This window comes from Vidua macroura, chromosome 10 (genome assembly GCF_024509145.1).
Source record: "Vidua macroura isolate BioBank_ID:100142 chromosome 10, ASM2450914v1, whole genome shotgun sequence".
NCBI lineage: Eukaryota > Metazoa > Chordata > Aves > Passeriformes > Viduidae > Vidua > Vidua macroura.
This window is the reverse complement of record NC_071580.1, coordinates 5,737,099-5,752,370: the sequence shown is the minus strand read 5'-3', so window position 1 is coordinate 5,752,370 and position 15,272 is coordinate 5,737,099. Positions and strand designations below refer to the sequence as shown.

The window sequence follows — 15,272 nt, the reverse complement described above, 5'->3', positions numbered from 1 at the left end:
TACTGAAAACACAGCTCAGTTTAGGGACCATAAAGAAACTTAACAACAGAAGTGCTGTAGGTACATCTTTATCTTTGATTTTTAAGATGCAAGTACTTCAGAGGTACAACAGCTTTGGTGACACAAAAGCCCTGATCTTACAGCAAAATGTGAAGAGCAGTTTAGTGTTTTCTGCTAAAACCAGCTCCTGTGTCCCTGGGGAGCAGAGCACCAAGGTTACAGCTCCCAGCCCCACGGTGAGGTGCTAAATCAGGTTTACAGGGCCATTTACTGTGCTGCCACAGCCAGCCCAGGGCACCTGGGCACAGGATGCTGCCTCACACCTGCAGGCACACCCAGAGCAGCTCCCGGGTCCGGTGTGAAGTGAGGGCTGGATACAGAGAGGGGCTGGCACACTGCTCACACAACCCAACCACCCAAAATATGCCAAATCTGCCATTCCTTACTCAGCAGACCTTGGTGTTCCCCACAAAGGTTGACTTAACACTTCAGAAACAACTGGGCAGAAACAAAATCTAGATTATCATCTGAAGACCTGGCCCAAAGATTTAATACAAGAGCAAGTAAAACATGCCACATTTCCAGAGCCAACTGTAAAATCAAAACTGCACTGCCAAATTAAGTTTCTCCACATGTGACATGACTTAATATTTGTTCAGTTCTTGTTCCAGTAACAACCCCATGGAACAGAAGCCTTGGAGAGATGAAATTTGCTATTGCTGCAGTGGCAGCCCAAGTTATCTGGCAGCCTTGCACCACACTAAATCCTTTCAGGGCTATCATTTCACCAAATTTAAAGGCAACTTTCTAGAACATGCATGAAATATTTCTGCAGAAGCCAAAAGTAAATGTTAAGAGTCTGGAAACCAGGATATTCCTAATGCTGTATGTTGAATTTTTCCTAAGGATTCAGTTTTCACAGAAGAAAAGAAGGAAATAACCCTAAGAAAAAAAGTATTGTTTTTCTCCCAGTGAATGCTACATAAATCAAATGACATTTAAAAATCTGTGAATGTAAATAGACATTTATTTTCCTTGACCTACTCAGGCAAAAACCCCAGTCTCAAAATTCAGCGATTCAATGTGAACCAAAGATCCTGAGGCCAATAACCTTATTTAATTCCATAGCAACAAAGACTTAAACACACACACACACACACAAGTATTATCTTTTTTCATCTCAACTCAGACATGTTCACATGAACTCAGGTAATTTTATAAGTGGGGGCTGCACTGTTTGCTCATTTTTCTAATGACTATAATCACAATTCAACCAACTCCCTCCGACCACTGGCAACATCAATCCCAAGGTATTTAAGGGATTGGTATTTGCCCAGCACTTCTTTCACTCAAAAATTGTCTGACCTATAAAAACAGAACACATCAGATTTGCAAGGCAACACACATGAAAGCTGTTCCAAACTGGGCTGTTTTGCACTGCAGGAGCAGCAGGTGGAGAAGGGAAGCTCCCAGACCTCTGAATCCCACAAAGGCAGCAATTTGGGTTGTGATTTCAAAAGCACAAAAACACTATGGCCACCTTTGCAAGAAAGGATATTGCATGTTTATAAATTATATATATATAATTATATATATAATATATAATTATATTATATATATGTGTGTGTGTGTATGTATGTATGTATGTATCAGAAACAGGTGTGTGCACATACAGAGATACAAAAATATATTTACACAAATTTATATCCATTTCCAAAAATTGGGCAAGACAAGCTGCTACACCATCAGCCTTTGGTGTGTTGGACTGTGCCCATCCAGGACCTGTTAGTGAGGCTCCCAAGCTTTGTTTGGAGCAAGGTTTCTCCTGAGAAGGCAGCACTTTGATAACCAAAAATCACCATCACTGAAGTTCAGCACCACTCAGGTGCTAAAGCTTGAAATGACTGTTTTCTCCTAAGGTAATGGACTTAAATATTATTTAGGCAGAAACAAATTCTTTCTTGCACTTATGTGACGGAAATAATCTGCAAGTACTTTCATTTAGAACTGTTCATGATGTAAAATTATTTCAGACTGCAGCTTCATTCTAGCATAGTATAAAAATTATATTAAAGCTGATTGAAATATTTTCAACCTGTAATATCATTCCAGTACCAAATCTTTTCAAATCAAATCCACTGCAAAAGAGACTGTTCCCTGATTATTCACAGAAGTAGCAAGCCATGGAAAGGTATTGTTGATATTACAGCCAGAGGTGTATAAAATACTTGCAGCAGATAAGAAAGGACATCCTGCATGCAAACAGCTTTACCTCTCCTTATTATAAAGTCACAAAGAAATTCTTCATATTTTACAGAGTTTTCCCTCTGAAGAATATGTCCCTTTTCTAGCAAAAAACATGAGTCCTTTTATAGAAAACCTGGACATGGTGAGTTACACCAAGTATATTAACATACTTTTAATATTTACTATACAGCCACTTAACTGAATATCCAAATAGTAGGCAAAACCCAACTTTTCAAGCAGCAAAATTAACATTTTAACTCTTTCACATGTTCAATAAAATTGCCTCAGTAGTTAATGGAGGCAACCTCAACACTAAACCTCTAGGCCTCCTTTTAATACAGAAGGTTTCACACTTAACACACCCAGAAGTCACATACTTTCATCATTCAGAAAGTTTGACTAAGTTACTTTAGCCACCACAGCAAAAGCACAGTTTCCATAAATCTTGTGTAGAAGACAGAAATTTATATAATAAAATAAATTGATAGAATAAAATTAATATAATTTATATAGCTGGATCAGGCCCAGATGGGTTTATTTACATTAACTCTTAATAAATTCAGACAATCACAGGCCATACAATCATTAAGGTTGGAAAAGAATTCCATCAAGTTCAGTAATTAAACCACCACTAAAACATCCCCAAGTGCCACATCCACACCCCTTTTGAACACTTCCATGGATGGTCACTCCAGCACTTCCCTGGACAACCTGTTCCAGTGCCTGACAACCTCTTTAATGAAGGAAGTTTTCCTAGCATCCAACTTAAACATCCCCTGGTACAACTTGTGGCCATTTCCTCTGGTCCTGTCACTTGTTACCTGTGAGAAGAGACTGACCCTCACCTGGCCACACAACTTCCTTTCAGACACTCATACAGAGTGATAAGGTCCCCCACAATTTCTGGAAATTGTCTGGAAATTGCCCAAAACATCCAAGGAAGCTGGGAAGTGCTATAGGAGTGCTGTGCAGTGAGAAAAGGCTACTATGTCCTCAAAGAAATGTCTCTTCAGCACACGAGGAAATGGTGGAAACTGGGATTCTGAAAGGGTGTCCCATGGCCTCGGAAATGGTGGGTTTGAGCTGCTTTAGTTTGATTGATTTAGCTGTGTTTGCGTTTTTTAATTATTATCATTAGTGTTTGGTGGGTTTTTTTTTTTTGGTTTTTTGGTTTTTGTTTTTTTTTTTTTGTTTGTTTGTTAGTTTTGTTTTTTTTTTGTTGTTTTTTTTTTTTTTTGTTTTTTTTTTTTTTTTTTTTGTTGGGTAGGGTTATTTTCTTTGTTTGAGTTTAAGAAGGGGGGATTTGCTGCCCAGAGCAGGGGATGGCAGACTGAGGCACAGGGAGAGTCTCAGCAGCTCCCAGCAGATCTGCCTATGGGGAATCCACAAGAAAAGGAGTTTTCTGTAGAGCAGGAGAGTTAGTGGCTACCTCAGGCAGTCCCTCATCGCCACAGGATGCTCCTCAGGGCTGGCAGTCTTGCTCACATTCAAATATCTCAAACTGAGACATTTCCATCTTTCCTTTTATCCCTCTGGCCAGAAATAATAAGTCTGTTTAATGGGCTGTTTGACAGATGACCTCACTGAAAACAGTTATTACCATTTATCCTCCCTGGTTTCTATGAAAAAACTCAACTGATGGAAGCTTTGCATTTTGCTTTTGTTTTATTTTACATTTATTCTGTTAGAAACTGACTCCTTGCTGTCAGCTGGTGGCTGCAGAAGAGTTGGATTTTTAAGAGGAGCAGCAAGACAAGCTCAAGCATGTGGCAGGCAAAGCACACTGACAGGATGGGAGATGCAAGGCTTTTGTGAAAGCCAGATTTATGTTCCAGCAGAGAATTTAAACTTTTATATCTCCTAGCAATTTCTCAAAAGGAGTGATACTTACATAAATGTAACAGTTGCCCACACAAAAATTAAAGCAGCAATTGCCAGCACATTTTACTTCATCTATAAAGGTGCACACAAGGAAGCAAGAAGTTTTGTACATCTATTTCTCAGGGAAATAAACTCAGCCCAAAAGCAGCTTTCTGACTTCTGAAGACGCTGTTCCTGGAGAGCAAGCATCAGGCTTCACAGCTTTGGGAATAAGCTATACATTATGTCCCTGGAAGCCAACACAGTGTCACACAAGTGATCCTGTGGGTTTCCTGGGGGAGAATATGAACACAACAACAACAACAAAATCCACTAATCAGGAGCATTGGAATTTGACAGAGATTGCACAGCACCCTCCCACTAGTGACGCTGATGGATGTTTTCTGTACCAAAACTGTCAGTGACTAAAGAGGCTTCAACGTGAAGGAGCCTTTCCAGCCCCACTTCACATTATCTGGGAAGGCTGGCACTGACTGACAAGCCAAATATTACAAATGATTGACATCCCTAAAACAAGCTCAGAGGTGGGGCATCTTCAGAGAGCTGCTGGTGGGAGCTGTTTTAGCTCTTGGAGCACGCACTGGCTTTGCTGCACAGCTGAGGGGACAAAGGGCCCCTCTTCACTGCTGGCACCTGCCCTGCCCTCACTTCCCAGCCCAAAGGGGCCAAAAATAGTGATGCTGGCATGGATCCCCGAGGTAGTGAACACACATTCTGCATCTAGGGTGTTCACTGCTACACATACCAACATCATGGAAAAGAAAAACAAGTTGGGAAAAAGACAAAAATTGATCTGAAACCAGAGGCAGAACAGGAAAAGCACAGAATTGTAGGGGATTTATTATCTTTGTCATGTCCTATTTCCATCCCTGTCTGGTAAACACACTTGTCACCTCCAGTGCCTTTTCTGTGCTTTCTGAGTATCACTTGGCTTTGCCTTCTCTGAGAAAAACACACAAGCAAGAGATGAGAAAAAAGTTATTTCATATTTTTTATATTCTTCTCAGTTCCAAGTCCAGCCCTGAGGAACTGTCAGCAGAATCCTCATCCCTAATATTGCACAGCCAGCCAACCTGCCAGCAGGAACTCAGGTTCCCACATTTTCAGTTCAATCCACAGAGATCCCATTTATGGCACAATCAGCACCACGTGGCAAAGGTGCTTAAATCTCTTGGGAAAAGAGTCACAGTAAGGGTGTGTATTTTGAGTGAGATTAGCACCTGTTGCAAATACAAGTGAGATTTATACTTGCTGAAAGTCATGTCTGCTGAGGAATAAAATAAATTTAATATTCAGTTAAGGAAACAGGAGCTTAATTTTAGTACAGATGAGGAGCATGACGTAAACCAGAGCATCCTACCATCCATCATGGTTAGGATGATTTTAATGGATCTTTAGAAATGCTTATGGAACCTAGGAATTTCTGGGCACTACTTTGGGATCAGCAATAAAAGAAATTCATTTTCTAGTTACCTCCTAAAGCAACTTAGCATACCATGTATGATGAAGAATTATAGGCTGCTTGAGGAAAGATACTTAACTCCTTACAATGCAGCAATAAATGATGCCTGATCAGGGATGAAATTTAAAAGCTTTGAATTTGATGGGCTTTGAGAATACCCCTTTGCAAAGTATTCTATTTTTATTATTTTTTTTTTCTTTTCAAAATGATTGTTTTCTCACACGCTTTCCAATATGACCATGCAGGCAGAAAATATTCAATATTTCTTTTCAATCATGACAAATTTCTTTAACCATTTATTACAGTGGAAAAACCTAGGCAAAAAAAAAAAAAAAAAAAAACAACCAACCAGTATAAATCACATATTTTGCACTATCTGAACCTCAAGAAGTTATGTTCAGAATCAGACAGCAGAATGACTGCTGATCTTTTTGTAGTTAACATGCATCTCCCTACAGTCACTTGTACCCACACACCCCCTCTTCTCAGAGGAACCATACTTCTTCCTCTGCTGCTTTAGCTTCTCTTCATATTTACTATGCTCTGAAGAATTTTAATAAATATTCCATGTCGTAGCCATAAAGCAAATAAAAATGATTAACTAACAGTCAGCACAAATGCCTCTAAAGCAGCATGCACTCCTCTTTCATGCAGGATCATCAAGTTCAATACCATGATAAAGGTTAAGTTTATTAAGCATTAGAGAGAACTGAGTTCTCATCATTCAACCCCTCCTTCCCTCCCCCCTTTTTTTTGAGAAAGTGCAATAAAAGGAGGTGCACAGCTAAATGGTGACCTTTACATGTACTGTCTTCCTATGGGAGGAAATGTGCTGTATTTGATTGTTACCTTTTAGAGAAGATTAATTAGTCTGGCATGCTAATTGATATTTTTTGGTAGGTGAGAACAACCAAATTGGTTTCCCTTTAAGGGAGTTATGTAATAAATGCAATCCAATGAGTAACTGCACTGCTCTATTATAGCGATATATTTGTTTTATGTTTAAAAATATGTCTTAAAAAAAAATAAAAGCATCAACTTGGGTAAAGTTATCTGACAGAATAATGTGACACAGCTTTTTCAGCCAGCAAATCCTCCATGGATTTAAATCACCAGAGCACCAAACCAGATACACAATAAAGGTCTCCTGTTTAACAGGATGACTGATGTCACCAACAGAAAGCCGTGGAATTAGTGAGCTACAGCACATCTCAGATCTGCATTACTGCCTGTGCACCATTGCTGCTGTCATGCAACTTCCACACAAACACAACAGCACCGGGTCTGTAAAAAGCCAGCGCTGCTAAAACTGCTCGTGTTGCTTGGCTTTCACTTGTAAGAGCATCTGTGAACGTAGGCACAACAATCTTGCCCAAGCCTGACCTGCAGAAATCCCACATTAGCCTGCAAGCACACCCTGCACACTGCAAACACTGACGGAGACACCGAGCCAGCGCTGCCAGGCCCGTGATGGTGACAGAGCTGTCACAGATCTTGTCACAGATCCATGTGCCACCCACAGGAACTCCCCAGCCACCTGCTCTGAGCTCCTGGAAGCAAGGCAACCAAGCCAGGGGTGCCAGCAAAGCCCTGTCCCACTTCAGCCAAGTGAAATAACTTCTCATTTGTGCAAGCACGGGCAGCTCCCGTGTCCTGCAAAGCCACAGGAATGGGGCCAGCCTTGTGTGCTTCACCAGGCTTGAGCAGGAAAGCAACCATGGCTTTGGAGCTGTTTCCTGAAAGAAATGCAACCAGCATTTCTTGTAACCAGCACTCGCTGCCTGCACCTCGGGGATCGCTCCACACTCTAAAGCAAGTAAGGGCTGAGTCACACAGGCAGCACCTACAGCACCAGAACTGTCCTCTACAGACAATGCACAGTCCTTTGAGAGGCTACACCAAGCCTTATTTGCCTTCCATCTAACTTAAGGTGACACTGCAGCGCTCGCCACAAAGCTATCACAAATCAGAGCGCTTAAGGCTCCGTGACAATCCTTCAGCTTATCCAAAACACCCCAGAATAAGCTCCTAAATGAATACAAATTAGGTGTTAGAAGGATGACACAGTTAAATGATGGAGTTTGTAAAACCCCAGCAGATGATGTTTTTCTCAGCAAATCAGCAATTCTGGTAACGAGCGCAGGAGGCTCAGCCCAGATGCACACAACCAGGAGCTGCTCAACTGGGACTGGCTGTGGGGAGTTGAAACAGAAGAGAAAAACCTGCCGAGCTCAGTCAGTCTGGCCTAAATGGAAGTAATTTATTGCTCACTAATTACAAGATGGGAAGAGGGATCAACCAACCAGCCTGATCCCTGGTGCTGAGAGAAGTAAAAGGATTTAACTGTAATATTTGGTCTTTCTAGTAGCAGAAATACAAATCCATTTTCATGGGCTTTATCAGACACCACATGTCTCCTTGGACTTGTCCTAGGAAAGGTCACAAATTAGTGACCAAACTCTCTTAGGGTGCCTCTAAACAGTTCGGGAAGGACCACGGTGGAATCTGTGAGCCAACAGTTCCCATTTTGGTGTTGCACATTGAAAGAGGCAGTGACAGAGTTTGATTTTGGAGAATGAACTAATTAATTTGTTGTTATTTTTGGAAGCCAGGAACAGAATTAGAAATTAATTATTTATTAAATGAGAGTGCCCTTCCTATCTAGGAAGTGTTTAATGCAATGGACAAGAGTGTCTCCAAACAAACGCCCCATCAAACCCCAAAGCACATCTTTTATCAGAACAGTGAAGTAGTTGTACAACGCACAGAAGCACCAGCAGGGGAGACACAGTCCCCAAACGGTTCCTATAGCCATGGTTTATGGAGATCAGTGGGAGAGGGGTGAGGGGAAAAGGCAACCTGAGTTCAAGTCCAAACTATTTGTATGCCCAGACCAGAATGTTGTCTGGAAAGCAAAATAACACTGCACAAATTGAGCGTGGTTTTTTTTTTTTTTTTTTTTTAGGTTTGTTTGTTTGTTTTTGTTTTGTTTGTTTTTGGGTTTGTTTTTTTGTTTTTTGGTTTTTTTTTGTGTTTTTTGGTTTTTGTGGTTTGTGGGGTTTTTTGTTTGGTTTTTTTTTTGTTTGTTTTTGGTTTTTTTGCATTTCTTTCAGGAAACAGCTCCAAAGCCATGGTTGCTTTCCTGCTCAAGCCTGGTAAAGCAGCTGAGATACTTTTTTTGTCTTTTGTCAACTTCTCTTCTAAGCAGGCTTGTGACTGCTGGGCTCTCACCTTCTTGGCTTTGGGAAGGTAAATCTAGACAGTTTTGTCGGTAAGGAATGGCAGAAAGCAAGCAACATGACAGCAGGAGGAGGACATTTCCTAAATGAGAGGTGTGCTTGCATCAGGTACAGAGATGACTTTTAAACTAGAATTATACTGACATTGTTTCACTCTTTTCATAACTGGAAATGAGGAGTAAGATTAATTTTACAGCAGCAGATTTTTCCCACAACTTCAACAGAATTAGATTAAATTAATTTTTCAGTTGTGCTTAATCTAAATTTTTGTCTTCTAAGCTGTAGGCAAATGGTTTCTAATCACTATTTCTGTACCATCTGATGTTAAAGGTTCATCAATTTTGTTTCCCACCAATATGATTAAACTCTTATTCAGGCAAGAAAACATTGTTAGTAAGGAAATCAATTTCTTTTAAAACTCTCTCATGTACTTCCATTTAATAGATTCTTCAACCAAAACAGGAAAAAAAATCACTGGTCTTGGAGTTATTTTCTAGCTTTATGCTGAGCTGTGAGATTGTGATGTTTCTCCTCTCTAATTCTGCCTGTCCCAGACTAGCAGCATACAATAAATCTGATTTCCCTCCTACACAACTATTTATAAAAAATAAAGAGCTGTTAGAACCATAAACTGACAAATAGTGCAATTTTAGCTTATTTAATGAAGGACAGAATGAACTTCTACATTAGAAAATGTAACTCCAATTAATATCCAGAATAAAACACCCTATGCTATTATCAAAAAGTCATAAAACATCTGAGGTTAACAATAATCTGCCTGGAGAGTACAATATATAACAGAAAATAAATGCCTTATTGCCATTCATCATTTTCCATCTCTACAAGGCTACTGCACTCACACCATAATTATAGATATTAGAGAAGCAAATTGTCTCCCAATGCCCTGGGAGGCTGGTGCTCCAACGGCTGGAAGAACAAGAAAAAAAAAAATTAAATGGGTGAGATGCTTTCCCTGCCAGGTCTGCCAGCAACATGATTTCACAAGATCCCACTGCCAGGCCTTCACCTTCAGCTGCATTTGTGAAATATTTCCCCCCATAAGCACCTTATGCATTCCAACTCAGGTTAATAGGTGAAGGAGTTTTTTGGGTGAGGCAAGGGGAATTCAGTGCTCTCAGACAAACCAGCAGCACAGCAAGAGGCAACTCGGCCATTTGGAGTTAATTTGTTTTGATTTAAAGGTACAATAAACGTACTGGAGGACAAAATCAGTCTGTTACATTAATATCTACTTAATTTAGGCTAAGTGCACATTTTAATGTGAGGCTCAACCACCACAACAGGTACTGAGGCACTAGTAGTGTCCAAGCTCTGGTGGAGAAAGCCCTTTTGGAAAAAAAAAACAAAAACACAACCATTACAGGATTTCAACCCCAGCCATCAGCCCTGGTGCAATGCCACAGCTTTTCAGACCCTCAGAGATGTTGGGGCCTTTCCCAAAAAGCCATATCTGGTTTGGGAAGCAGGGAGAAGGGACGTGCTCTCCCCTCTGCCTGTTTAACAGTCACCCCTTGGGCACAGCTGGAGCTGATTTTAGGGAGCTGGCTCCAGCAAGCCAAGTTCTGAGTGGGAAGGAGAGTGGAGCACATCTCTCCAGCCAGCTGGTTCACAAGTGTCTCTTCTGCCCTGCTGAAAGGGCAAGGACAAAGAGGCTGTGTCACCCTGTGCCACCCTGGCTGAGGACAGCCACCTCTGAGCCTCACACAAACACCTGCAAAGAAAAAGGTGTTTATTCACAAAATTTCAATCCACCCTGGCCTGCTTACCAACAGTCCTCATCCTCTGTGAAGCATTAATAACCTAATTTTAGCTACTTTCAACAACACCACACCTATATGATAACACATTTAATTCCTTAGAAAAATAAACTCAGCCTCCAGCAAGGATAACTTTGTAGCTCACCAGCAGACACAGGGTTTTGACAGCTGACTGGTCATAAACAACCAAAGGTTTGAACAAAAGATAAAACACTTGTGTGGGCCACCATTTCTGCCAAGAATTTCAATGAAAAGTGAGGAAGAGCAAAGAGAGAGAATAAAATACTGTAGTCTGGAAGCAAAAGAAGTCTGCAGACAAACAGTGGCCTGAAAGGAAGGGGAAACTAGCAGGATGTGTCACTAGGCATAATTAACAGCTAGGCAAGAAACAGCCAGATTTCAGAGGAAATCCTCCTTCTGTGGAGGTTTAAAGGTGACAATAAAGCTTAAACTGTCAAAAGCATTTGATTAGTATGTTAACAGATGGAATTTAAAACTGGCAGGTTAATAATGAAGAACTCCCCGTGGTACCCAACTCCTATTAATGCTTCTCCTCCTTTATCTGGACCAATCAACCTAAATTCATAGTTTCCCAACAATCTGACAAAATACAGCTGTTGTTAAACAAACAGCTTTTCCTAGACAAATCTAATATTCATGCCATTCTATTACAATGCAAACACTTTGACAATATTTTCTAGCTGTAGATCAGTACCTTCACTGCAAAATTTAATTGTGCACTGTTCCCTGAAAACTGCTTAGAAGTATGTTTCAGAAACTGTTCACAGAAGGTAATAAACCATACTTAAAGTCACATAAAACTTATAATCATTGTTCCAGCCATTTTAATACTGAAAAACAACGGTGCAGAAGTTGAACAGCCTTTGCTAACACTACATTTGCCCTTTCAGTTCCTAATTAGCTGATAATACTCCGGGTGCCTGTAATGCACAATTCAAATGCCTTGCTTACCAAAGTGTTTAGCATTCCACAAATAAGTCTTTACACCAATTAAATCCCTTGTTATTATTAAAATGCTTCCATACTGCTGTAATAACACAGGATAACACAGCCAGTGCTGCTCTAATTCTGCAGCTATTCTTTGAATAATTGTGGGATTTATGAATAATCATTGCTAAGGATACTCTACTATTCAGTAAGAGTACACAAAACCTAATAATGCCTTTCAAATATATTTGATTTGTACATCTTTTAAGTGTGGCATGTACACTAAAAAGCCTTCCTGAGCCACAGAGAAGCAGCATTTTATAGGGCAGTAATTTACTGTAGCAAGCCCACAGTAATTTACAAGCAGAGCAATTTAAAAGTGTATGCAGACAACAAAAATCTATTTTTCTTCTCAAGATCTGAAAATATTGCTAAATATCAGGTTCTATCCAAGAGAAGATTATTATTTTCCATTTTCTCTAGAAAAGGCAAATTAAGAGAGATTATTTGCCAACAGGAAACTTTCAGGGCAAACTCAGGAATGAGTCCAGATTCCTTATCAAATAAACCAGCAAGTCAAGAACCTGCATTATCTCCACAGAAATATTTAACAGCAATGGCTTATAGTTTAGTCCAGTTCTCATCTTTTCTGTTGAAACTGTGCATAGTAGGAGAAATACATCATTCATTTTCAGAGTAACTAAATCCATTACTTACACAATAACTCATAAACCCATCTTAGTACTTGAGGAATTTATCTTACTCTTACCTGAACAAAAGTGTAGGGAGCCGCAGAGCAAGGAGTTCCTACTATCAAAAAGATCAACACTAACATTTAGAAACTGGCAGGAACTCTACGGAAATCAATAAGACTTTCAACAAGTAACTTGACACAATCATATACTAAGTTCATCTAAAGAACAAAATTAAAAACCAGACACTACTAAAATACTTCAACACAGAATAGGAACATAAGCATTTTAGAGAATTATTTCATTATTAACTCACAGATACAGAGACATTTAAAATGATTTTCACACACAGGACTAGTCAATCCTGCAGAAGTCAGTGTAGCAAGGGAGAAACACAGAGAGATTAGATCACTTCTTCTAGGCTGAATTAGCCTCCAAATTCCTTCATCTGTAGCTAATATAATGCCCCTCCTGCCCAAATCCATCCAGCCTTTTACTTTTCACTCCTGGGAACAGTTGAGACTAGTGTCAAGGAGATCTCCACATGTTCAACTTCTTCCCCAAGGAGGACTGGCAAAGCTCCCATCGTGGGACACGAGTTGTGCTTCACCAGGGCAGGCAGAATTGTCATTATGGGATACACAAGGGAAAAACCAAGGACCAAGTCCTGGAATCAGCACCTTGAAGAGACAGACAGACAGACAGACACACGCACCCCCTCTCAGACATCTCTGGAGTGTTAACTCCCTTTCACCTGCAAGGGCTACACTTGCATTCTCATCAGTTTGGCAAGTTCCAGGTTCCCTGCATTGCTTTAAGAATACCATATCCATAACTGCCTGGAAAATAATTGTTTTTTTAAATTGCATATCTGTGGTGTTCATTTATGTGTGAGGATTCTGCTAAGCAGCAAAATATCATCTGGCCAAAAAAAGAAAAAAAAAAAAAAAAAAAAAAAAAAAGGACATAGACAACTACATTAGAAAAAGATTATTTGTAAAAATTATTCTCCAAGATATCAATATTTATACATTACATACAAAAATATAATAAATACAAACAGAGAAAGAAAGTGAAAAATCACAACAAGCTGCTACAGATAAACAAATCTGTTTATTTTTTCCTTCAGAAGACATTGGTTACTCAGGCGAAACACTCTATTAGCAAATCACGCCAAAAAAGAGAAGTCTAAATATTTCAGAGATTAATAACAGCTAAACTGTTGCTTCTGGTCTCCTGCCCAGTGAATGCTTTTCAAAAGGAACAACAATATTTCTATGCCAACCATCACTATACAGCATTGGATTCCACATCTTCCTTTTTAAAAAGCAAATTACCCACACACTATAAAAGAGACATTTACTGATTTTATTAAGTCTCAATCAGATGGACAAAGCTCACCCAAAAGGCATTAGAATCACCAAGTGAAGCCAGGCAATTCCACATCAACAACAGCATTCGGCAGCATCATAAAGGAATTTATTACAGAAAAGAAAAAGGAAACTTGGCACACAGATATACAGCTCTAGACAATTAAAATAGTAAGATAAGAACAGATGTGAAAAGCTCTTCAGAAAGATAGCTGCTCTCAACGAGTCTTTAATGGAAAATCAAATTCTTATTTAGTGCACCCAGAACACATCACTAAATACATTGTACACGAATTGACACTGTGCCTCAGGGGCAGCAGGTTACTGCTAAATAACAACAGGATTTCCACCTGGGGCAAGAGCCTCAAATTGCACATTAAGTATCAGGTCACAGAGACTTCATTCAAACTGGAGCCTCAACAGGGGGGAAAAAAGAAAATCCTCATTTTCCTAGAATGTTGAAACTGCATTGTTTGAAACCTGAAGGATCAGAAGCTTTCCTAAAATTTTCTGACATATAGATGTGCCACGCACTCTAAAGCAATTTGTAGCACTTCACCACTTTTTTGCAGTATTCTTACAAAATTATAGTGTACCAAACGTTTTGGGGTTTTTACCCAAACATGTAAAATTGGGTGGGGAAAAATAGTTTACATAAATTATACAAGCACTTTGCATACATGGAAAGAATTTGTTTTAGCAAAGCAAGTACCTGCAAACATCAGATTCCAACCCATTTCTTTACATCCAGGTAGGCAGGGAACCAGGTAAGGTTTTCTTTCTTTTCTGCTGTTTTATTACATGGATTCTTTAATAGGTGAGGCGAGCACAATTTCATTAAACTAATGAAGGGAAAGGCAGAAGCACCAAATTGGTACAGTTGGAAGGCTCAGATTACTAACTTATGACAGGCAATCTAATCTTTTAGTGGCAAAGTAAGTATAGAAGATTTTATGTCTGAACTTTTTCCTAATGCTTCATTAATCTACTTGCTCACGTATATCTAAATTGTGCTGTCAGCATGTGCCACGTCCCCAGGCAGATGAATATGGGAGCAGCCCTACTTTTGCATCCACAGGACTTGGGAGTGATCACTTGCAATGACAACCTTCCTCATTAGCCATTTTATGGAGCAGACACCAGTTCACCTCATCACCAGCACCTCTGCCTGTCCACACCTTTGACTTCCCATCTTGGAGTTAAAAGATAAACAACCTTTCTCTGCCTTCCAAGCTGTCACGCTGAAAGCCACCCATGGGCAAAAGCACAGCTACAGCAGGAAGTCATTAAATAAATTAGGTGCATGCCTCAACCCATCATTTGAATTAATGTATATAAAACATGGGCAGCAAATAATACAATAAACTGTTTAAGCACCCTTATCTTAATTTACATTTACTTGTCTAGTAATTTAAATTACCTTTTTTTTTTTTTTTTCAGCACCTGGCAGTAATCATTAACATTATATTTAATTTGTATATGCATTACAGCATCATCCAGAAATACAAGGTGCAGGAGCAATATGCCAAACACAGCACCTTCAAAAATTTCAACCTAATTCAACTGCACTGATTTTTTGGATGAAGTATAGATCTCTGTTAGGAATCCACATGCAATTCACTTCAACCAACAGCTTCACACAAGAGGAACCTATT

At 39.7% G+C, this 15,272-nt stretch overlaps 1 protein-coding gene across 1 annotated transcript in view; it reads right to left on the bottom strand.

Moving 5' to 3' along the window:
• The window catches only part of NAALADL2 (N-acetylated alpha-linked acidic dipeptidase like 2), a 416,276-nt gene that overhangs the window by 252,634 nt on the left and 148,370 nt on the right, over positions 1 to 15,272 (bottom strand). The gene's annotated exons all lie outside the window — the stretch shown is intronic.